This window comes from Glossina fuscipes, unplaced genomic scaffold (genome assembly GCF_014805625.2).
Source record: "Glossina fuscipes isolate IAEA_lab_2018 unplaced genomic scaffold, Yale_Gfus_2 28, whole genome shotgun sequence".
NCBI classification, from domain to species: Eukaryota; Metazoa; Arthropoda; class Insecta; order Diptera; family Glossinidae; genus Glossina; species Glossina fuscipes.
In genome coordinates this window covers 9,460,864-9,487,591 of record NW_023998423.1, presented here as the reverse complement: position 1 = coordinate 9,487,591, position 26,728 = coordinate 9,460,864, and the positions used below count along the sequence as shown (strand labels likewise).

General features: G+C 33.5%; 1 protein-coding gene across 3 annotated transcripts in view; it reads left to right on the top strand.

Moving 5' to 3' along the window:
* The first annotated feature begins 4,286 nt into the window (after positions 1-4,286).
* Positions 4,287-26,728, top strand: part of LOC119636778 — a 198,267-nt gene continuing 175,825 nt past the window's right edge. For 2 of the 3 annotated variants that reach the window (XM_038032382.1, XM_038032384.1), the window contains exon 1: positions 4,287-5,253. The gene's annotated coding sequence lies outside the window, so the exon portion shown is untranslated. Of the gene's footprint in view, positions 5,254-11,973; positions 12,311-26,728 lie in introns of those variants that run through there. The other variant, XM_038032383.1, reaches the window with a different exon arrangement.

The following is a 26,728-nucleotide window of genomic DNA, read 5'->3' as shown; positions in this document are numbered from 1 at the left end:
AATTATATGGTTTTCATCGTGGAACCCTTTTGCATTTTTCGTAAATCCTTCTTTCCTCTTTGTAACCCCTTACATAATTAGTAGGGCGAAAATTAAAAAAAAAAGAAGAAAAAATGCGAAGGGTTGATCAGTTAGATGCTAAGTCAAACGTTTAAAACATTCCAAGAATTGTTACTGGAGTCGTTGCACGTTTTCCAAGGATTCGAAAAATTCTCTATCGTAGAGTAACATTGCGATTATTGATTATAGTTATTGCGAACTTAGTCAGGCGAATGAAGACTGGATGAGTTTTAAGAAGAGCAATGGAATGGAATCAAACGGAAGAATATATTGTGACACTATTTGTAGTTAAAATTTTCATAAATTATAAGCAAATGTTGACTCAATACGTTTCGTTCCGGAAATTTCGATTTCAGTTATCTCCGATTGCAATTTCAGTTATAAAGAAATAGGCGACGCTCTGGTATAATAAACACTAGCCCCGTCTCAAGCTTGTCAAAGATGTTTGAAGATTTTAACGATGCATAGAGTGTCTTTAAGTCTAGTTCCTTTTTGAAAATGTAGAAGCCTGCCAAGTAGATACAAGATTATTAAGAATGTAAAAGCCTTTTGAGTAGATAGCAAGCTATTGAATAGACAGAAGACTATTCAATGGAGAGAAGTGTATTAAGCAAACAGAAGGCGATTAAGTAGATACAAGATTATTATTATAAAGTTAAAAGAAGACTATTGAGTAGAATATGAAATAGTGAAAGTAGATAGAATGCTATTAAACAAGAGAAAGCTATTAAGTAGATAGGTAACTATTAGGTTATTAACCTTATAGGATACTATTAAGTACATGAAGACTATTAACTAGAGAGAAAGTTATTAAGCAAAGATGAGGACACCATGCAGTATGAAGACTATTACGAAGTAGATAAAAAAATATTATTAACTTATTAAGTGTAGAGAAGACTATTAGGTTCCTAACCTTCTAGGAGACTATTAAGTACATAGAAGTCTGTTAACTAGAGAGAAAGCTATCACGCAGAGAAAAAACTCTTAAAGAAAGAGGAGGGCACTAAGTGGTAAAAAGATTATTATCAAGTGAATAGAAAGACATTACTAGGTTATTAAATAGAGAGAAGGTTATTAAGCAGGGAGACGAGTCTACAATAGATTAAAAAAAAGAAAAATAGGAAAAAGAGAGATTTTAATAGGGACAAGAACTAGAGACTAGACGAGAAAATAGAAATTTTCTAAACAGATGGAACGATAGGTAGAATACTATTTAACAACCCTGAGGTACTGAGTATAGAAGACTAGTAATAAGAGTGAACGCTAAATATTAATAGAAAAGACAAAATATGACTTTATTGCTTTCTTATTAACGAATGAAAATAATTTGCTTATATCCATATTTACCAAATAAAGAACCAACTCAACTATATTAAAGAGGTAGAAGACTTAATGACCCTTGGGTTAACGGAAAATAAATATGCTATTGTGGGTTTCTGCTGCGTTTAGCATTTATTTCCAGACGACAATGTCTTTGGTTAAGTGTAGTGACTGTTTTTGCCGCACTCTACACCGAACTTAAGCTGAAATGGCAATAAATGTCATCATACAACATTTTCTATAATTCAAATTATTATAATTGCCCTTGATAAAAAACAAGACTACAACAACCACAATAAAACCGCAAGGAAACAAATGAAAGGAAAAAAAATGTAAAGGAGGGCAGTGTTTGCTTTGGGAATACAACCCTCCAAAGCCTTTTTCTCCTGCTATAAGGCACATGTACATAAAAAAAGATACTGTAATTTGTTGCGAAAAAAAGCAAGCTGGGCGTAACGTTAAACAATAAATATAAAAATAAAAGTACATTACATAGATAAATGGCTACCTTAGGCTTTGTAATATAACAACATTCTCTTTAGTTTTTGAAACTTATACTTATCTACTGAAACGAGAGGTCTCAGATCTCAGATCTTCTGAATTGTTCTTGCGGTTCTTCAATTAAAAAATTCTTCTAGTAGCGGTCTGTGCCTGTGCATGAATATGTTGAAATTTATAGGATTTTGAGGAAGATACGTTGTACTCGTCCGGGTGGTGGAGGAAGAAAATTTTCTACCAAGAGTTGCGTCGCTGTTCTGTGATGTTACTAAGATGGTCGATCAAGAAAGAAATTCTTAGTCAGATGGCGGACCCTGTGATTTTATCGGCGTCGAACAATGTAAGTAACTATTGCTCTTTACTATGTACAACAAGTTCAAAGTAAATCTATCTAACAACAACTACAAATTAAATTGTTTGCATGTATTCCGTAAAGAAGAATCAATTTGTTAGTGCTTTTAAAATCAGTAGCCTTGTGAAACTTAGTTTGTATTATCAATGAAATAAAATTAAAACAGATGTGTTTTAACTAATGTTGCACAAGAATCATAAGTAAGAGTTTGCTTTAAGACGGTTAGGTAAAGTAAAATTAAACAACGTATATTTCGTTTTCAAAAATTGGTAATTACCGGTACTTCTATGAAAGAATGTGTTCTTATAAAGAAAACTTGAAGTGGTCTCCTCTCGCTGATAACTATTTAACTTCCACCGAATATGATGGGTGTTTAGAAATATCTTCCTCACGATGAACATAAACCTGTAAGCGTTAAATTTTCATCCAATTTTATCAGTCTTTCTATGTGGCTTTCTACGTAGTTGACTTTCATGTTAATTTTTTTATTTTTCTATTTACATTAGCAGCAGTTATTACATCTGTTATCGTTAACATTTTCGGTAATTTAGAAAATCTTAAATGGCTTTATTTTATTTCAGCATAAGGCAAGGAGTTCAATGCCATACATACAATATCAGCCGGCTGTATAACACTTCATGCGGATATGCGTGAGAATATTTGCTTAGAAAATTTTTCCTTTGCGAATAGTGAGAGGGAGAGAAAGAGAGAGAGAGAGAGCGAGAGAGACGAGAGAGTAAAATTTTCCTAATTTTAACGAGTAAATGTAAATTTCAATCGCTACAAATGTAGAGCATGCGCATGGCTTTAAAAAGAGAAATAGAGAGGGAGTTGTTGTGCACGTTCATTCACGTAAAGCAGAGAGTATCCTCTTACATGCCTATTGTACCCACATACAAGGGTTGGTTGTTTATAATCAGAGAAAATGAATGTTTTGATATCAAATATTTATAGTTTTCTACTTTTAGCAATTGTGAGTTTCTATCTTTGCCTTTCGGTTCCTTCTTTTTTTTTTTTGGATAAAACTCAGACAGATATATATATATATATATATATTCATATATTTATATGTAATTGTGAAAAAGAAAACAATTTCTATGAGCGGCGAGTAACGAGTAGTGAAGCGAATATTCCTTAATAAGAAATACAGATACAATCGAACAGTTTACTAGCGGTTATCGTGTGAAACGGATGCATAATAACGGTCGTTAACGTGGTCGTCTTCGTCGTCATTGCATTTTCAAAGAAAAATTTCCCATAAGTAAATGAAGGCGTGTTTTAAACATAAACACCATGATAAGTTCTAATATGAATTTACTACAAATAATATTAATAGTTTAATTAAGAAAAACCAAAAAACAAAAAAAAAAAAACAATGATAAAATCAATAATTAATAAGATAAACATATAGCAGACACGAAATTTTTTTGGTGAAAAAGGAAAAAATTTAAACATAAAGTAAGAGAAAAACTTGAGCTAAGCGTAATAAAAAAAAAAGGGAAGCAATTTTTCAATATCCGTTGGGAGACAACAACAGCAGCAAAGTGTAGTAAAAAAAAAAAAAAATAAACTCCCCATATCTTACTCTGTAGGAGTAGAGGAAAAAGAAGCAAAAATTTTTGGGTGACTTTTGCTTTATATGTTTTTGGCGTCAACGTGATGCTGTGTGCTCAACTCACTGTGCTGTATTTTCAGCTTTCGTTGTCATGTTATTGTTGTTGTTGTTGTTGTTTGCCATTTGCTTTACTATTACGAAAGTGAGTCAGCGTGTATTTATTGGCGCAGCAGAGCACTATAGTAATATTGGACTCCCTACTCAGGGAAACGGTTATATGGAATCACCAATTATAATATGAAACACTGATGATAGCAGAATTGTAATAACACCGATTTTACGCGTAAAACGACGAATCGTATAAATGGGTAAAAGTGGAAAATTTAAGCCAAAATAAGCAAAAGTGGACAAAAAAATTTCACCAAAGAAATGTTTACATGAACACAAAAGTTATCGATTACAAACAAAATAAATAAAATATATATACATATACATATATATATAAAGAAAAAAAAGGTAAATAAACGAATAACATATCAACACAACGTGAGTGAGTGAGTGGATACGAAAGTGTCATACAATAGCTTACACATATACTCACGCACAACAAACAAATAAATAAACACACGCGCTTGAGTATTCAATTTACAAAACCGCTCTCGAGATTTAATGGAAAAACTTGTTTAAAAAAGCATTTATATGTTTGTGTGCGCGCGTGTCGAATTTTATGACGGCGAGGTTTCGCTTTTCACATATAAAAAATAAACCAAACCAGATTGTTATTGTATTGCATTATACGGAGATGTATTCGTGTGTGTGTGTGTATGTGTTTGCGTATGTATGTGCATGAATGCGACTAGTAAGCCAGACTATTTTCGTATTTACTTTTAATGCAATTCAAGGAAAAAAAGGAAAAATTTTATAAAATGAAGAATAAATTAATCAACATATAATTAAAATGATGGCAAACAAAATCAATTCTTTTATATTTAATATCATTAACGATTTTAAATTGTTTTAACAATTGTTCAGCAAAAATGCTTCAATATCGACAACAACTCAACACAATAAACAACTGCAGTCGTCACCACACCAACTGTTTACTTGACAAATAAAAATATTTCTCGAAAGAGTTGCGTTGTAACGTTTACTGTCAACGCATTATTTTGATTTAATTGTCACAAAAAAAAAAAAAAAAATCTGATCTGACATCTAATAAATGTATCGTCTATGAATTGGCTTTTACTACTCGCTTTTCTCTTCATCATGTGCACTGCACACATCGTCAAACTAGAAGTGAAATAATCAATTTAAAGAGAGTATCTTCGAAATAGTGCATCGCGTAAAAGAAAATAAGTGACAAAGCACAATTCGTGAATGATCAAGCGGCAAATGAAGACGCGTTCTCTTGCAGTATTTCGCCAATTTACTTTTAATTTCCTCCAACTATAACAAACTATCCTATCAGGTAAGACTTCTTGAATTGCGTTTTAAAGCAAAAGATATCTAATTAGTTGATAAATTTTCGTAGTTTCAAACCGGTCACTGTCGAACAATAGTAATGAAAGGATTTTAAAAGCCCAGATATATTTCTGCTCGTCAAAAGACTTTGATATCCCACTGTCTGCCTCTCTGCTTCTTCTAGCAAAAGCTAAAATGAAAATTGTACAAATTTTAGTTAAACTTGAGGCACATACGCGAAAAACTAATGAATTTGCATCAATCCCTTTTTAAAAAAGTGCTTAGTAGTAGTGGTTCGTATACTGAGCCGCCCGTAGTTGCATACGCCGAAAGGCTAAGACTCGCCTATTTACCAAAAGTAAGTTCGAATGGACGAAACAAAGTTGAAGTGGACGGCGTTATGTTAGAGTCACACTAATACAAATCTTCCTCATAGAATATCCAGAAAAATCCAGATTTTGTTGCCATGCGAGAGCTTACACTTCAAGAGAATCCTTGCAAGAATAATTTAGGGACATATTAACAAAAGCATTGTCTAACAAATTTCACCAAAAAAAAAAACAGGGGCAAAAAAACAAATTGAAACGTGTTGCTCTTGGAAAGAATCGTCTAATGTTCCCATCAAAATTTTCCGTAATTATTCGGATTTATTTAGTAAGCGCTAAAGTGCAAATCTTTTAATTTTTGCGGAGAAACATTGGCAAATAAGTACGCTTCACTGGGGTCGAAATCTTTTATACCCACCAACTTTTTCTTAAGAGTGTGACTCGTGGCTGGTTTCTATATTTTTTGTACACATACTGTAGGATCACTCATAGAATATTTCTATCGCTATATTTATTATAGCTTATGAGTATTTTTTTACATTTGAAAGAAGAGTGCGGTCTCAATTTACATTGTATTGTGAGCGTGTCCTTCGACCGCTTTAACCATTTTCTATATAACGCTGCTACGAAGATCTTGCAATCTTTATACCATATTTCACATAAATTACATTCACTCATTTATTAGCAGAGGGTATTCTTAAATTGAATGCAATTATATACAGTCTCCGGTAAATGAATATACGGATCAGCATTGGTTACGGGCAACATTTTACAATAATCAAGATCCGTGTTGTAAAGTTAGAAGAACTAGAATACTTTCTTTATCTTCCCTTCGGATAGATAGTCAAAAATAAATAACTATATGTAATCGCAAACGGAAACATACGCAATAGTTTCGTGCCTGCTTAAGGCAGTAAGAAGCTTTACCATTATTCACCGACTCAACCAACATCAACGATTTCAATGATTTCTATAGAGAATTGAAAACTTGCGTTCTTAGCAAAATTTAAAAAGAACATGAAAGGATTTACTTACTTGAAGGCGATTTGGTAACAAAGGCGGAGAAAAAAGCAAAACAAACCCGACATGAAATCTATATACATACGTGTTACATATAAAATGAAGTGTTAATGCACAAAAACCAGCTGAAAGATATCAGGCTGTAAACGAAACTTTAACATCATAAACACCTTAAGCAAAGAAAAAAAAAAAAGAAAAAGAATTTCGATATTTTGTCATATTGTGGGGTCATTACTGATTTTTTTTTTTTTTTATAGGTGCTCTGGGATTGCCTATACTTATGGGCCCACCGTAAATTATGCACCGAAAGTTTTTACGTTGTATTTATTGCAGTGTAGGTGTACTTAGCGCAAGGAGTAGTTGCTTTAACAAAGGCGGCGTTTTCACCTTTTCTCATCGTCTTTGATTAATTTCGCTCATTTTCAATACCAGTCCTTTTAATGATTTTGGCAAAATTGAAATCTTTTTATATGCGACTCAGAGATCGCTTACCAGCAACGTAGCACAGAGCCACACATGGGCAGATAGACCCAGACTACACTGCACTTTATTGAGCCTCTGAAGCTTTCTTCCGACTTTTGCAAACGTTTTGACAAAGTGAATATACTCGTATTCTTCGATAGTGGGTATAAGATGTGGGTGGAAGATATTTAAAGAGGAACACTAACAGCAACAGCAAACGGTTTTCTTAAATCTTACCGTATAAGTAAAATTTAGAGTTGCTTCGCTTCCCCTAAGCCGCAATTTTTGCTTATCCAAGCACGTTTTGCTTTTAAGGCTTTCTATTTTCATATTCTTCCTCTGGCAAACAGGGAGAATAGTGTGGAAATTTTTTTTTTTTTTTTTTAGTTTACTTTAGTTTTCGAAATTATTCGACCTCTTTTTAGGAGCCGTTGAGTTATTGTGTTATTACAATGTTACGTAAACGCTCGAAAGTATAACTCGACGAGCTCTTGAACTTAATCAAACGAATTTATAAAATTTCATTATTTCATTAAATTTATGGGAATTTTTCTTTTTCACATTAAAGAAAACACATAAGGAAAAAATGCATAAAAACTTGTTAAACATGAAATGTAAAAAATGGCAATAGAAACATCCTTCATCAGGCTTGAATGCTTGCGCTTTTAACCAGAGAATGCTTAATAGCGTAAGAACAACAGCTTGCACTACTTCTTTGCGAAATAAGGAGAGAATGATTTCTAATGTGGTGCGAAAACAAGCTCTTTACATACATCTTAAGGTGTTGAATAAAATAGTTTAGACACTTCACACGAAGTACTGGCGTTGGTACGTTAGCCTTCGCAGACTAAATGTCGGCAACAAAGGCATTAAGACTAACAATGCATTCGTACACCGAGGAAAGTCGTAGTAAGAAAAAGGAAGTTCAACAAACCGCATTTAATATCGTTTAATGAAAATAAAAAAAAAAAAATTATTTAACTAAAGTTAAATATTAAATACGAAAAATATATTTAATGTCGCTTAAAGTTTTGATTTACTTCAATTTTAGTTTATTTTGTCATACAATTTTTCCTTTTTCCTTAAGTTGCTTTTTTAAAAACAACTGTGTGGTTGATTAATCTTCTTGGATACTCGTTTTTTTTTCGTCTTTTTTCTACTTCAGAGATCCTTGATGTTTCCGTAGACTTTTCCTATATTCGATAGCCAGGTCTTTGTCCTCAGATTACCCGTTGATGATTCCCTTGAAGGGCGAAAAAAATTACTTTGAAGGGTTGGAAATGTTACAAATGAGAAACTTACATTCGGACGTGACTGGATCTTTTATACCCAACACGTTTACCCCAAAAAAAAAATTTATAATAGAACAAGTAAAAAAAAATTAAATTCGATCGAGACCGAAAAAAGACAAAAGAACAAAATTCTCATGCTCTATAATATGGAGCGGGGGCAGTTGATTTCTTCTATTTTCAAAACAATGGCTTTTCTCGTAGAGGCATGTGGGCGTTGTAGGTGTGTCCTTTTCAAATTCTTTTGGAAATGTTTAGGCGATATCTTCACTTTCGCTAACAGAAGAATGTTTACCACAAATACTGCAAAGTTACGCAAACAGACAGATGGACAGATGGACAGACGAACAAGGTTTGTCACTGGCCAAGAATGTGTATACTTTATAGAGATTTTGAAGCTTGTGCGTGCACGTTATAAAAGTATTGAAAAAATAATTCAATTTTGGGTAGGCGTGGTCAATTTTTTCCATTTCTGTGCACAGATACTATAGCATCGCCCACAGAATATGCGTTCAAATTTTTGTATATATATTTGCTATAGTTTATGAGTAATGAGCAAGAAGTTAATTTTTCAGTCCCTTTGATAAACAGAGCTATTCCCAGTTTACGTGGTGCTATCAGCGTTTCCTTTAACCGATTTGGCCCATTTTCAATGCCAATATGCGTGCAAGAACTTGCAATGTCTCTGCGAAATTTGAAGGAGAATGTTTTCAATAGACATAACACAAATGGACAGACGGACATGATGGTCTCTGATGTTTCCTTCTGGGTGTTTTAAACGTATTGACACAATGAATATACCTCCTTCATCCTTCAGTAATGGGTACAGATCTTTCCTATGTATGGTGTTTGTGTTGTCCACCAAAGGCAAAGGTGTTCAGAACTTTTGTTGCTTAGGTGCTTGGGCGAATTTTTCAAGTTTATGTAGTTTCTTCTTATTTATTTAAATATTATATCTATACTGTCGTATTGATTCCATTGCGGGCACAGACCACTTTTATTTTTCTCATCTTACGCTAACTTGTTCGGTAATTTTTTATTTCACATATACGTCATACGCAGTTAACTGGTTAATAGTGACAAATTAAACGAACTTCATATTAAAAGAAATTTTAGTGTAAAATCTCTATCTATCTATCCGGATTAAGAGAAATGAAAATCTCTTTGAGTCATTTTGAACTTGAGATCTCCATATTTTTCCCTGTCAAGGTGAAGAAAAACCTTTTACGTTTGCATATTTGAAGATGTTTAAATGTATGTAAAGTCATCGTCGTCTATACTTAACATAAATTAATGTTTGTAGCTTCTCTTATGCAATAATATGCATATTTTTGCACATTTTTATACAAAGGAAAGCGAATTCGAATGTTTTTCAACACATTTCCCCAACTTGAGGTTTTTCTTTTCATTTTCAACTCTGAATATAAATAAATATCTAACAATAGTTGAAAAAATTGAATTGCTAATTTCACTGAGACTGTTAACCTACATTCCATCCCAAGAGAAGAAAAAAAAAAAAAAACCATTAACCTTTCGGAGAACTTTTAAGACACGACAGAAAATGAAGAAATTAAAATCAACTCGTATTCGACAATGGCAGCGATGTAAATGTTTGTTCTCATACAAAAAATGTATGCCAACAGCTTTGCAAGTTACATATAATATCGCGACTATTGTTAATGGAATTAAAAGAATGTAAATGAACGGCTTCGGACTACAATAGGTGCGCATATATACCATCAAAAGCGATCATTAAATGAGTGCAGCAGAGGTAACTAAAATATTTCCCGTTACCATCATAACGCTAATTTTTTGCTCGTAGAATTATGCCGACCAAAGAATGTAAATGGAAAAATAGCAGATGGATATGCCAGCCAACAAACGCAAAACGTGGTATAAACGAAGGATGCATAAATGAAATAATAGGAGGAGCAGGAGCAGGAGCAGGAGGAGGAGGAGGAAATATAGGAGATTCTTTTTATATTCTACGTAATATTGTAGAGGGTCACTATTACATAACGAGTCTCACTAAGCGACTGCTCAATAAACAACTTATTTACGCCCTCGTTTTTATCTGCCTTTCAATTTCAAATGTAATAAATTTCCTGCGAAGCCTCCTTCTACCTTCTAACATCTGCGAAAGCTAATGCATTGAAACGCTCACCCTATAACCATATATCGTATGCGAAAGGGTAAAGCAGTCGAATTTTTGCTCCCAATTATGTCTAATTTTTTTATAAATAAATGTATGAGTGGTGTATATAGGTTCGTAGGTTATAAGGTATTGCATTGAGTAGTTAGTTCGTCTATGGTTATGTACATGTTCCGTCTCACTCATATCGTTATCGTTTCAGCTTAATTTTAATTCTTGCAAAAATTTCAACTTAATTAAGAATTATCATCTTTTAAAGTGGCTTTCATACACACACTGCCGTTCTGTACTGCAATTCATAATAATAATGAAAGACACTTTTGTCATTGTATTAATCCGTTATTTTGAAAGTGGGGCAAGTTTATTTTTGATAAAAATTACGATAATGGTAATTATAGATAGCACATAATATCATCATTTTGCCCGCACAAGATTTATAATTTTAGAAAACCAAATTTAATAATGTTTGGAGGATGAAAGTTTCAGCCATTAACGGTATTGTAATTGTGTTTATTTTCAAAATGATGCAAGTCCATCTTAAGAAATCAAGAGCTGGAAGACAAAGATTCGGTTGTAAATAATTGCTTTCCTTTGATATACAAAGAGCTCAACCTAATGCTAAGCTAATGATATCAATTCCAGATTATAAGCGAATAATGTATATAGTGAATCAAGATTTCAACAATTTTCATAACAATTAAATTAATAGGTGGGGTTAGGATGGATCACCCGAGCATCTTGCTTCTCGAAGCACTTACCCTATCTCAAAAGTACACTATCCCTTATAGTGATATGTTCAATGGCCAAATTAGAATCATAAGTGGATCAAAATTATTCACTTCAGTGATAAGGAAATAAATATCATCGATCACAAATTTGTTGTGTCATTCTTACCAAGCGCGATCGTGATTTTGAAGCGTTGGAAGCGGCAAACCGGAAATTCCTTGCATATTAAGCCACGATCACTATAATATTCTTTATAAAATGAAGGAATATCACGCAGGACCTTATGTCGTCTTACCTAAACTAAATCAAGTACAATATACGTAACATAATGTTGTTTTGTCGAGCCATTCACACATAAGGTCTTCTATCTACGTCTTCTATATGTAGGATATGGACAAAATAATAAGAACACTATGCAATATAGTAGGATCTCGTTACATCTCGGCAACACTGCTTCCATGCCAATAATGCCACGTGTACGTATTGCACGGCCAAGCGATGTAAGTTGTATTTCAGTGAATTTACGTTACAAGCAAGAGATGAAATGTGTGATCTATCAGACTTCGAAAGAGGGCAAATCGTAGGCCCTTGCTTAGCAGAATCGTGTGTGACGAGTGCGGCTGGATTGACTAACGGCCAAAAGGAATAGTAGGCGAACCGCGAAATCAACCGACAGAGACCGATGAACATAAAAACGATCGTGGCTAGGCAACATGAGCCTACGGAGATAAAAGTAACAACGGAACTCAACAATCGCTTGAAAAAAACTACAAATTCATGCCACGACCATAAAATATGGACCCTTGATGATTGGAAGAGTTGCGGTATTCAGCTGGTCCTCTCGTTCTCTTTCACTGGCCGGATCATTATAAATGAGTATCTCGACATCCTCAGTGATGACGTTCTTTCCATGGTTGCCATATTACTGTCAAAAGCGACCATGTTCAACCATGGTAATGCATTCATACACAGAGCCAAAAACGTTCAGTCTTGGTTTGAAGAGCGTCAGAATATCATCAAATATCTTCCTGATAATTGAATCGTTATGAAGAGTTTTAATTTATTCTGTGGCTATTCTGCAAGTAAATGGTAGCTCAACACTATTAATAAATAAGTTTGTGTATATGTCAAGTGTTCATATTACATTGCTTTTATACGTTTATGTAAACATGTTACATTGCGTGGGGATGTTAATAAAAAATTAGTATTCGGCAAACAACCGAACAAACATCCGAACAAACTATGCTTAGAGTTGAATTCATATATCGTTATGTATTATATATGTTTATCAAATCGCCAACTAGGATCAGGACTAGGACTAGGTTAAGAAATTAAGAAAGCTTTATATAACTTAGTTTAGTATTTAGTAGCTTACTTCGCATATTTTTTTTTTTTTTTTATTTAAATCATGCCGTGAAGACCTAGTAAGCCAAATTTCGAACCTAGTCTCCTTCACACTTTTTTTTTACTCTTTCGCTTATCAGTCCTTTCATATGACACTTTACACCCATATACTACATTACTTCTTACACTACGAAATTTACCCCATGCTGTTTCGTCCCACGTGGCGGAGGAGTATTATACATCATACAAAACTTCACACCTACAAAGAAATAATAAAATAGATAATAGATAATAATATAATTCTATACCAAAAGTAATCCCAACATTACTAAGACTCACACAGAGAACTCTATGTTCACATTGGGCGTTTTTTACGCATCTCAGGGAATTTTCGTTTGTTGATTCGCCGAATAGAAGACGAAGAAGACAGTAATTGTCTCAAAAATTTGGCGAAGTCCTATATCAGTTCGTCTGCTATGGTCTAGAGTTAAGGGATTAAGAAAACTTTGTAAAACTCACTTTACTTAGCTTTACTTTATACAACTCCTTTTTACGCAGGGATGTCTGTAATCCACCTTCGTTAGGTCTCGACTAAAACGTTATTAAAATTGATAAAAACATCTCAAAAAGCTGCAAAACCTATCTGTTGAACAGAAAAATCCATACCGTTATGTGAATTAATTTTTATACGTCCGTTGATACCAATACCAATGCTATTATATGATCTATGAGGGAGCTTGCTTGCTTAAGCAGAATATCATTTGGTATTTGCTTCTTTAGTTTGCGAATGAACAAGAACGAAATTCACCTCTTTTTAAGCCAACTTTCATAAGCCCTAAACCTTTATTAGCAATTTATAGAAACAACATGTGGGAGTCAGAGAGAAATATTCCCATTGACAGTTAACGAGTTAAAAAACAAAGCAGAAAAGTTTCGTTTTGTTTTCCAATTTCATATAATCACTAAATTAAAAACCATGCTAGGGGAGGCGATTATAATGATTCCATTAGATCGGATGTTCAAACAATAGTTTACGAAGACATTCTACAGTTATGTAAATGAAACGGATTTTCCGAAATTTTTCATTAGCTTAGCTGAGGGCTAGAGCTACTTGACATCCTTAGTGCCTTTCATTATTTTTTTTTCTAATAAACACTTAGTTGACTTCTTTAAGTGGAAAGAAAAATTTGAAAGAGGAAAAACCAAATATTACACTAATACATTGCTTCAGCTCCTTTAACATTTCCTCTATTCGCTTCTATCTATTTCTTTTCGTTTTCATCATAATTGTTTTGTATTTTATTTTCAGCTTTACGTTGAGATGTTTGCAAATGTGCGCATTTTCAAGTGTATAAGCTCAATTGTTTGCCTTAAGTAATCCCTTTAGTATTAGTATGGATGTATGTATTCTCAATCATAGATATCTATATATATTAGGTAGTTTGGAAATTTCTTGCAGTTCTTCGCCGTGAAATAAAAAGTTTTTTTTTTATATATACATAGTGAATAAACTTGTTGTTTTCGATGAATTAGATGATCAATCGTATTTGGCCTATACGAACGCGGTACACGGCTTTCACTGAAAATTTCCAAAATAAAATTTCGGCAAGTGCTTTCTGCTACAACGTTAGTTCCATACAAAGCACATACTTCTCTATGTGATTGTATTTTAAAGTAAAAAATTAATATATGTCTTATGTGCTCATTCTGATTTTCCACGACTTCCTCACGTCTCACTAAAACAACACAAACGCTCACTTTGACTCTTTCTTTGACTCTCGAAATAAAGATGAGCCTGCTCTATATAACTATATAAACCTTTGACGCTAATCGTCTGTTTAGTTATGTGAAAAAAGTTATTTTAAGCTGGTGTCGGGTAAAACCGCAATAAATTATTGGACTACCTAATATATATATATATATATATATACGTATATACGTATTTCCTGTCTTGTTACCCTTCAATGAGAGTAACGCTGTTATTCATGCACGCATCTGGAATGTTTAAGTCGGTGTGTGTGTGTTTATATGATGAAGAGTATAAAACCTAATCTTATTTAAAGGGGTCACTTATGAGTTTATTATTCCCTCGGCTACTCCCGCACGTACACAAATACAAAAATACCGTCTCATCAATGCCCTAAAGTATACCACTGTTAATAATAATATACTCTGTGTACAAAGATAAGACCTTTTATTATTATTGTATATATATATATATTGTATATATATATATATATATATAGCTTTAGTTTTTTGCTCTCTGTACTCTCTTACAACTAACTGAAAGCGTAAATGTATTGCTTTTGAAGTTGAATAAAAAATTACAAAAGTTTAAAATCCACAAACTACTACTTTAAATAGCTTTTATTGTGCTGGGAAATGAAGCATAAATAAATTCAATTATAATCCGTAAGGAGAGTTTGTAAGAGATTTTTATGCTGTTTTTTTTTTCAAAATTAATTCGATTTCCAAAACAATTCTAAATTTTCAATACATTGCCTTGAAAAAATGATTTAAAGAAGAAATTAAAACTTTCTGGACGATTTACTTAATTGTTCCTCTTTGTAACGTAATGAAATTTCAATTTTTAAAATCAAAAGCTAACATTTACAGATTTGTTCAGACATGCAACATGCAACAATGTGCTTGATATGCAAATAAAATTCAATGTTCTTCTGTAATCGGCAGACGGAAGAAACAATCTCGAAATCTCCTATCTGAGTTTACTACTCAGATACCTTTTATGACAATGTTCACTTGATACCCGACCCCTCGGTCTTTAGCTAAATGAATATTAGCTACGCGTTTATGTACTATGTGTGTGCACATAAAGATATGGGGCCTTTATATGAATACATACTCAAAAAAAATAATCAAGAAGTTTATAGTCGGGTAAGGCCGACCATTAAATACCCTATACTACCACATTGGCTAACGCAGTTCTTATTTTTGGATGAAATTGCTATTATGGGTCAATTTTCATCGCCACATATTAGAACTTAAACTTTTCCGCTCTACAGAGGATTAATTTTCGTGAAAATCGTTATTAGGATGTGATCCAAAAAATGCCGAAATACTCCCATTTAGCCACTTTTGCCGAGAAATTTTGAAAATTGCAATTTTTTTCTATATAACAACTTTTCCGAATAGGGTGTTATAAGGGGAATGGTCGAAAAAATGGACCGATCGGAATCATTTTCAATAGTGTTTGTCCTTGTACCAAAGTTCATCAAAATATCTCAAATATTACAATCTGCAGCTTGAACACAAATTAACATGGACAGACATCAGACGGACAGACGGACAGTCAGGCTTACATCAGCTCAGATTATGATTCTGAATTGATCGGTATAGTAAAAGGTAGATTTATCCTAAGCTCTACCGCGTGTTACGTAGGTCCGGATTAACTTAATATGCCCTGTACTACAAGTGGTGTAGGGTATAAAAAGAAAAGAAATATTTATGCGATTTGCTAATTGTGGTTTTTTGGAAGAAAAAGCCAGAAGAAGATTGAAAACGGGCTAGAATAAAACAAGACTCGGCACTAATGACTTGGAAGAAGCACCCTGCGTTTTGCTTAATAATATTTATGGCCAAATTCGAATTATGGTGTTTTGTTTATTCGCCTGCAGATTAGTTTTCGATATCGAAATTTTCTTTATTTTCTACTTTTCATTCTTTTTATCACAAATTCGACTAAATGCGTATAGACCTTTTTCCTTTTTTTTTTTTTGTTTATTTTTTCTTGCTTACGGATTCTAATTATTTTCATCCCTTATCCCCATTTCTTCCGCACCTATATATTCTTTTATAAAATTAAATTTTCCTTAAAAAGTTCACTTTATTTTATTTTTTCTTTGTTCGAATTTATCTTCCGTTTATTTCCTTTTAAATATGTGCCCTCTTATGCTCTCTTTTTCTCTAGTGCACGCATCTTGGTACAACTTTCACCGCACAAAACATAAAAAACGGAAGTCTGGCATATTTCCTTAGCAAAATTTATGTTAAGCAAAATTGCAGACATTTTAAGAAAAACGCTTTTGACTTTAAGGCACCTTTCTTCCTTTCGTTTTTATTTGTTTCCTCTTTTCTTGTTGTTCCCATAAAACTTATTAAGGCCACCGATTTCTTAAGGTTTCATAAATGTGCTACAACAAAAAAAAAAAAAAAAAAAAAAGAAGAAGAACAAAAAAGATAAAAACTTTACAGACATAAGTATTAAATAAATTAAAAGTCAAACGAAAATAAAGTCATCATCGTGGGTAAAATAAAAGTTTTAAAAAAGAAGAAGAAGAAGAAGACGAAAAAATGCATATTTTGCATGACAGAGGGAAAGCAAGATTTCTTCTTTTGATGTTGTCAGGACACTATCAGACACAATATTTTATTGATTATTTATACACTTTTGTAATATCGTCGAATATCTTCATATAAATATTTTAGCTGTGGATGGATGGCGTCGCGCATAGCGATCAAAGCATATATCAGTATATAAGTGCGCTTTTTTGATGCCAAAAATGTTGGGCGAACTAATTGTGTGATACGCGCTCGGTAGTGAACAAGTACTGCATACATGAACTATATTTGTCAGTTTCCGAAAAGATTGGTATAGAATAGCGGCCATGAGACGCACAAAACAGGTTTGTCTCAGTTTCGTATCCATCATGCCTGTAGGTAGTAATTTAACGTTTGTTTCAGGTTCGTATATGCATTTTTGCTGTTGCAGCGGTCTTATAAGGAAAGTAACTCACTTTGACTCATCTTAGCAGACATAGTTATCTGTCGCCAGCCCCTGCACATATAGTGGAAAGCTTCCAGTAGCTGCTTGACTCACTATTCATATCTGATTTTTTAAGCAAAGTTTAAATGGGGAAAGAATGTTCTGAGAGAATTTCCGGTCTTGATATGCTCGCTTAGCATCAACGAACTGTATGGATGAAGAGCTGAAGTGGCCTATGATGATAGGATGTCAAGAGCGATTTCTGTCACTTTCTATGGAAACACAGGGATTACCGTTCTTTCTTGACAATGAATTATTCTCTCTTCTGTTGTTAGTGATTTACTAAGCAGATGCTTTTCACAGGGCTCATGGCAAACAATAATGGGGACACCTTCGTAGCGTCGTTATCGATTTATTAGTTTATGCATGAAAGGATAAAATCGCACTATTCCTAGAAATTAAAACAGATCGTACCTCTCGGAGTTCGTGTTAGGTACAGCTAAAGACTGCAAGTAAGAAAGGACGCTTATGGTACCTTCAAAGGCATCAAGCTTTCAATCCTTTTCATTCAGGCTTTCAGTCAGAAAAGGAAAGAAATCTTCTCCTTTATATACCTTTAAACATATTGATATTTGTTTCAAGGCTAGCTTGACCCCCATCTTAGGAATAAATTACTTTAGCTATTAAAGGAAATGCATCAAATATACCGCAGAGTTTTTACTTTTTTTTTTTTTTTTTTTTTGTTAAGCATTTGCACAACTGGCACATACACATACACACACAGACTTGAAATTTATTGTATATAGGAAAAAAATACTGCCTTGTTTGTATGTTAGTCAGTCAAGAGGAGCAGCACCAACTAAACTAAATGTAATTTTCTACCTTCTCCCATATCAGGCATGTGTGTGTGTGTGTTGTGGATATTTAATCATTTTTTAGTTAAGGGCTTTTTCAATTTTCTCCAATTTCCTGTTTATTCACTTGCTCGCTTTCAATTTGTTGTTAATAATTTATGCATTTTTTTTTTAAATTTAATGCATTTTTCAATGACTTCTTGCTCTTACGTTAATAGCAATAAAAAAAAAAAAGCAAGACAACAAACAAGTCCTTGCTCTGTGCGTATTTTTTTAACCGCTTTACTAGATATTCAATGTTTTGAAGTTTTTATCTGTTCTTTTATTTATCACTCGTTTTTGGTTTACACTGCAGTCCACTTGTTTCATCTCGCGCCTTGGCAGGCTCTTAAGATAGCAAATGATCATCATAAATTACACTCTAGAGATTAACTATAAATAGACATGCACACATACATAGATGGCTGCACATAGGCACACACACTCTTCTCTATGTGTGCGATACATGTTGCAAAGAGGTGAAGGACGTTGTCCAGTACATGAGAGATGAAAAAGCAGACGAAAGCTTTCGTTAATATTTTTCCTCTACTCGTCTAATTTTCTTCTATGGCTCTAATGTATATTTTTGTCTTTTTTTATCATTTTTTTTTTCTTCAGACTGTTATGGGAAATGCTATACAGACGCAATATCCAATTGTACGCAGTCTGCGCCGCCTCAAGCACTTAAATGGGCATCGTTTAGGAAAATTGTTTTAAACGGATGCTCAAAATTTGTGGTCGCAACAATGTTGCAAAAGAATGTTCATGCTATTGTTTTTAATCGCGGTATTTAGACTTGTCCGAAGTTTGGATTTTGTAACTAACATAATTCGTTCTTTTCCAAACGAGCTATAAGCCCTAGATAATGAAGGTTGAACACCGAATTCTTAATTTGACAATTGACAAACTATGCTCCTGCAGTTTTCGACCGAGAAGTCGTGTTACTGCCTTTTCATGTTACAACTGATAAGTTACTTAAGCATCCTGGCTTATGAATTGAAAATTGCGATCCATCTTAGTTACTTGAAGTGGAATAAAAAATCTTTGAAATTTATCCATTAGTATGTGAAGTTTTCCAGGAGAAGTTGTTCTGGAGTAGTTGTCCTAGAAACGTCGTCCTAGAAACGTTGTCCTAGAGAAGTCGTCCTTTAGAGAATTCGTCCATTCCGAATAGAAGAAGAAGAGTTGTTGGAGCAGTTATCATGGAGTAGTTGTCCTAGAGACATTGCCTTAGAGAAGTCATCCTATAGAGAATTTGTCCATCCTCCGGTAAATGGAAGGAAAAGAGAAGTTGTTGGAGAAGTTGCCCTGGAGCAGTTGTCTTAGAGACATTGTCTTAGAGAAGTCGTCCTATAGAGAATTTTTCCATGCATTCGTCCTTCGTGCAGTATATGCTTTTGCGATCCAAACATCGACATGTGATCCATTTTGAGGTGCGTATGCCGAGGATACGTGATTTGATTGTTACGCATCGCTTACGTCAAAGTATTTGTGGGACATATGGACGGATAACGTCTGCTTTTTCGCTAGAGACTAATACAACTTCTCATACCGCGTTGGTTCTAGGAAACTCATGCTTGATGTAGCTACATTTTTGTATCTTCTAGAACAGAAAATTCCGCATCGTGTGAATAATTCTGGTTCGATTTAAGATGAGGAACAGTGAAATGAAAAACGCACTTCAGATCATTATCGGATTTGCATATGAACACGAAGAATCGGTCACCGAAAAGAACGAAGCCCGCTCAAACAATAACTAAAGAGGAAGCCTTTTTTACCTATTTACAAGAAAAGAAAAATAACCGAAAGTAAGTCTAGAAGTGGCCTAAGGAATTTCATTGTGATGTCAACTGAATCAATACATTTTTAAATAATTTCAAATGTTATTTGATGCCTACTGGAGACAGATCTAATCTAAATTATTTCGAGATTTTTCCCACTTGCAAAGTTTCTTTCTTTCGTTGCATAGGGGTGCAGTGCCTGAAAATTTTCTGCTCTTTTAGCCTAATTTTATTTTGTGACAAAATATCTCACCTCATTATAGCTCCGATGAAAAATTCAGCAAGAGTTTATTTATCATGAAAGCAAGAGCACAATAATTTATAAAATAGCATTATTTTACATATAAAAAAAAAAACGAAGAATAATTTATTTACGCTAAATACAAATGATCTATGCTTTTACAGTAAAAACGTTTTTCATTTAAAAATTGCTTTACAACAACAGTGACAGAAAAACAATATTCATTGCATTGAAATTTAATGGCGAGAATACATGTAGAAAAACTATATATTCAAAGAAAATCAAGTCAAATGCACTCACATGCCTGGGAATAGAAGAATAGGATAAGCCCATGCGATTTAAATGCAAAAGTCGTCTTAACTTTTAAGCAAAGTTGTGACAAGTATGCACGATGGTCTTTCAGACGACGCTGAAATGTTATGCGCTTAACTCGACATTCGTGTTTATTAAAATATGAAATAGCAACGACTCTAATTACGTAACACTTGCAAGAGGAATTCCATTTCACGGATTGTCACATTGCATGACCTCATATAACAAATCTTTTCACGCCCGTTTAATAACAAAGTTTATTATTAATTTTTTGACATGCGAACTCTACAGTTACTTACTCCCTTACTTAGATGCCTTTACAGTATACGTACGTACGCGGAAAGTTACTTTATTTAGTTGTGATTCGATTTTTTTCATTTATATTTCGATTTCGTTAGGAAACCACCTCGACTGTCAGAAGAACTAAAAACGTCTTTTGTTGGTCATCGAAAGGGATAAGGATAACAGGTTCATCGAGATCTGTGTAAGCTTGATCTGCCGCATCGTTTAGCAGATTCTAATCTACAGTGACTAGTATTTGCTGATAAAATACAAAACGATGTTCGAGACCAAGAGATTTTGATCATAGGCTGAGTTCATCTTGAAAATTGATTCGTAGTTTAAAGGCAAATTGACAAATTGTTATAAAATATGTTGAAAAACCATTCAATCGATTTGATCAATATAGAACGAAGGACTGGACTGTGTTGATGTGTTTGAATTTAAATTTTCCAAAAAAAAAAAAAAAAAAAAAATACACTGCTACTTGGAATGGGAAGTTTTCAGGCAAGACCAGTAAATATTGATTAATAGAAGCAATTGATTGTTCCCATGTAAATGCTTTCCTGTCTGTGTCAATCAATCAACTAATGAAAAAGCATACTTTTTACAAAATACATCAAAATCTGTAAACAAACCTTAATTTAAGTACACATCAATAAGGCTAAGTTTTAATACCAATTAACTAATAAACTAAAAACTAAATATTTAAATTGTTAACTAAACGGATTTAGGTTTTTTGTTTTTTTTTTTTTTTAATTACTCGTGTAAAATTTTTTTTTTTAAAAAAAAAAAAAAAAAAAAAAAAAAAAACAATTTTGTTGCCTTTAAAGGTTGAACTAACAAGTGTGTAATCGTCTTAACCATTCAATTGTTAAAGCACATTGATGGCACCTTAACACGCAATAGTAGCAATGAAACAACCACTAAAACCTAAACTTTGTAACTTTTGATTTCTTTTATTACAAAGATTGCGTGTCTAATTTAGATTTCCTAAAGCCTTTCGCAGTAACTCAATTTTTAAAGCCATAAGTAAGGTTTAACAGTTAGAATAAAATCGAAATTGAAGAGAATTTATGGGCAAAGTATCGTTTAATTATTTAAGAATAACTCGAAATTTAATATTTAACGCTTTTACCCCTTCTACGGTCAGTTATCTTCGCATAAGAATAGAAAGAATAGAAGAAGAAAGTGTTAAGATTGCGAGAAAAAAGCCAAAGTCAAGCGGAAGAGATGCCAGAGAAAGAGAAAGAGAGAGATAGAGAGTGTGAAAGAAAGTGAGAGCGAAAAAGGGGGAAGGAGGGAGGTAAAGAATAGTGAACGTTCACAAAATACGTATTCTCTCTCACAAACAAAATGGAAGAAAGACAGAGGAATTCAAGTATATAGAGAGCTACCATTGCTCTTGATAACACCCAAAGTCCCTGAGATATTAATAGCAATAGCCTGCAATACTTGCCTTGCAAGCATATATTAAGTTGTATAAATGAATGTATGCAACAACCGGAAAAACTTGAATAGTTTAGTGGACAAAGGAACGCAATGGTCGTGGGTTCAACTCTCAAGTGCGGCACAGTTTTCACTATTGGCGAGTATATAGGATCTAGCTTATCCGGGAGCCGTTTAAATCCATAGTTTGTAAATTTATTTACAAAATACATGGACAACAGATAAAAAAGAAAAAAAGACATGAAAAAGACCCACCCTTTTTGACACCGATCGATTCAAAATCACTTTCTGAACCGATGTAAGCTTTTCAGCCCGTCTGTCAATCTGTTCGCCTTGTAGTCTTGCGCTCAACCCGTAAATGCCGTCATTTTTGAAACATTTTAATGAAATTTGCTAGACTGACGTGTTTTGGTCCAAGGATGAAAGCCATTGAAAATGCTTTGGATGAGACCACTTAACATATCACACCTTATTTGGAAGAGTCTTTGTATGAAATACTGTAGGGTGATGTAGGGCATTTAATTGCGGACTGTGGCTCACTATAGGGTTTTTTTTTATGTAAGTTAGCTCGTTCGAAACTAATATGAAGGCAAATAGACGTAGACTAAAGGAAAACTTGAAGAAGTGGAAATCATAGAGAGTACACTAGACTGAATGTGTGGAAGAAGTCTCTCTTTACAAATATACAACATGTAATATATAATACGATATATTTTTATGCTCTTATTTTTGCGCTCTGACAATTTTGTGACCCAATCCGGTTGAATAATCGTCGATACGCCGAATGAAATTCTTCAACAAAACTTAAGAAGATCAGCAAAGCACAAATTATAATCTCGTTGCGGAACTAAGTATTGACTAATATTCAAAATCTTGAATGATATTCGCAAGGCCAGACATAAAACAGGGCAATATTTTGATGCCATATAAATTAACAACGAATATTTAACGCCTATCATTGCTAAAAGTAAACGAAACCGAACCAAAGGCATTGGTGACTAACGACGAAAAATATGTTATATATGGCAATTATGGGCGAAAAATATTGCTGCCCAGAATAAATGAGGTTCTGCAGGAAGCAAAGACACATAGCGTTGGATTGGTTGGGATTGGAAAGCATCTGTGCATCATGAGCTGCTTCAACACACCATTGAGTACATTTTTTGTTATAAACAATTAATGTAATTAAAGTGAGCCATTGAGATAAATCGTTGAGAATTGATTAATATGGAAGAGGACGCCGCCCTCCAACACGATAACGCCAGATTGCGCAATTCGTTAATAACTGAACATATATTGAAGCCTGACTAATTTTTATGCACCGTACACCTAAAACTTGGCCCCGTCCGACCAATACTTTTTCAAGATTCAAGGCTAACTTTAAAAGAGTTATGAGAAAATCACTTGGTTCAGATTTTTATCCAGGAATCGTAAATGATTAAACAGAAAAATCGCAAAAGGACGGCTATCAATAAGACTCATTTGAAATATAAGATCAGCCTATTGAGACTAATAAAAGATTAATACGGAAAGAGGGCTTTAATGAAAAAGTTTGGTTGTTTTCTGCTTAATAATAGATCACTAAATAACTGATTGGTGTTTGCGCTTGAATAAGCTATAGTTGTCGTTGATAAAAAATTTCCTCTCAATTATTATTATTAGTATTTTTTTGGGGGAATGCGTCGTGTATTTGGCGATTGCCTTCTCCCCTCACCTATAGCACCTTTGGCTAATCAGCAAAACGGGTTCACGAATTGTTTACAGTTCTAATCTGGACTGTACAACCTCCCATTGTTATCAGCCGACGATATGCCGTCCGATTAGCACGACTTTCAAGAGATGACTTATTGTTCGCTTGAACGGGTTTTCGTTTCTTATGACGTTACCCAAATACGTCTTCTTTTAAGCGTAGAAATGAAATTCAAATCAAAATATAAATAAAATAAAACTTTTCGCGAATTAGAAAAAAAATACTATTAACAAAACATGTCTTTATGTTATTTAGTTAAAACTTGATATGGAAAAGTTTTTGTGTTATGCCAGAAATCAGATGGAAAAAGCGAAAGTTTCCTTAGCTACTGTGGCTAAACCATGCCCTGGGAAAAAATGAAACTGATATTGCGTCAATCCTTGATTCCGTGTGCAAGTTATATTCAGTTGTGCTCGGAGAATATTTTTATGGAACTTTGAAAATTATTGTACTTAATATAGGCTAATGTATAAGCAGAGTTTGAAAGGTCACTGTGGACAAAGCATGTCCTGTGAAGGAATAAAACGAGAACGCCGTGAATCTTCTATTAATATTCATATGAAATACAAGTAAGCAAATTAACAAAACTTAATATAGCCTGCACTTCGTTGGGAAGGCTATTAATAGTGTCATTTTGCCCTATAAGTGTGATTTTCTCACGGCGCCTAAGCAAACTTTCGCTTTTTCAACCTCATATTTGACGTACTACATAAACTTTTCCATAGCAAGTTTTAATTAAATAACATAAAGACATGTTTTGCTTAAAATATTTTTTAAAAATAATTCTCGAAAAGTACTATTTTAACTCTAATTTGATTTAAATCCATCCTCGACTTCGATTAACAGAATCCTGTTACGGGCTTAACGGAGTTCTGTAAAAAAGTTTTTGGTTTTTGTTTTTGCTAATTATATGTACATATAACTTCATACATACCCTTAACAAAAAAAAAAAACGCCATAAATTAAAAATTAATTCAATAAAAAACAACATGCTTAGCTAAATAATTGTTACATATTAATTTTTCACTTAAGCCTAAATATCTAATAATTGTCTTCCCAAGCAGAAAATATAATCATAACTTGTTTCCGCTTATTCGGAGATAAAAACATTCAAATTACTCGGCAAAAAGTTAAACTAAATTAAATTCATAGAAAACAATAGATGAAGGACGAGTATGTGAACTACATTGAAACTATTCGATAACTAAAAAAAAATATCCAAGTGTGGATAAGATCTACACTCAAAGAGTTTGTTCGATTATCTAGTAGACTTCTTTCACCTTATTGTGTACTTTTTGGACTAACGGATGTTTGAGCGAATGCTTGTGATGTGACTGATGAGAAATTGAAAGTCGGAATTGTCCGACGGTTTGTGTGACCACCTACCAGAGAGTGCAGAGTGCATTTAATCCGTCTGCCGGTTTACCTTTCATTTGCCCCGTATGTTGCAAGTCGTATAACAAAATCAATCCATCAATTTCGGTGCGCTTTTGAAAATTGAAAATTTTCTGAAACTCACTAATAATAACAGTGATAATAATAATAATAATAATAATAATTTGTATAATTTATTCGGCATACAACGCAAAAAAGAGCAAATCGAAATTTAACATATTGAAAGCTCAATCAAGCATCTGATGAAAGTTGTTAAGGCTGAAGTTTAGGCAGTTGTTCTGTGTGTTGAAAATTATGTTTTACGCTGCTTAAGATTCATGCAATGCACGTACGCGAAACCATCATGAAGCCATCAAATTGATAGCTGACCAGGCAGGCTATTAGTTTCTCATGGACCATCTCCGGACGGAGTTTGCATATGCAGGATTTGCCTCTTCTACCTTGTTTTTGAACTTCATCCTTGAGCAATTGACAGCCGAATCTAGTTACGGAATTTTGTTAATAAGAAAATCATAAGAATCTTTCAAATGAAATTGAAACAGGGAAAGCCATCTGGTCTCAAAGTTATTTTCTTTGGTAACATATATCGATCTTAGATTCAAAAAAAAGGAAATGTTTACTGACGACAAAGATTGAGAAAATGTTGTATACATTTTTGATAGACTGTTGTTATATAGCTTTCTCCTGCACCGGGCAGACTAACATTTGCTCATTTTTTCTTATCCACATACATCCTGTCGCAAATATATATCTCCTTTACAGGTATTTGTGTGTATATGTACACAGACTATATATAATGGTCGACAGAGACGATTTATACAGTTAGTGATATTTTTTAACTTCCGGTACTATATACTGCTCTCATTTAGTGAAGGGTATAAACAATCATAAAAAATTGTCAAAATTTGGGAATAAAAAAAAATCTAAATATATATATATATATGTACATGCATATAAGATTGAAAATCGATTTAATCTTGCCTATCCGCCTATTCATGCGTCCGTCTGGGTCGACAAAGTATGCACAGACGAAACATCAACGTCAAAAGTCTCGTTGATCAATAATGTTTATCCATTTGTTGGTATTGCAAACGCAAAGGCTCTGACAATGGGCTTTCATGCTACGGGTAGAGACTTGAAGTTGCAAGTATATACTTGCAACAACGAAAAAAAAGCGTAAACATACTTCAGTTATGTTTTGTCTGCACAATAATGGCTCACCTGTAGAAAGAGAGAAGCAAAAATGCTCTTATTAGGAAATAATAGCTAAATAAATAATAAAAAAAAAAAACAAAAATAAAAAAAAAAATTATATATATAATAATAAAAAATAGAAGAAA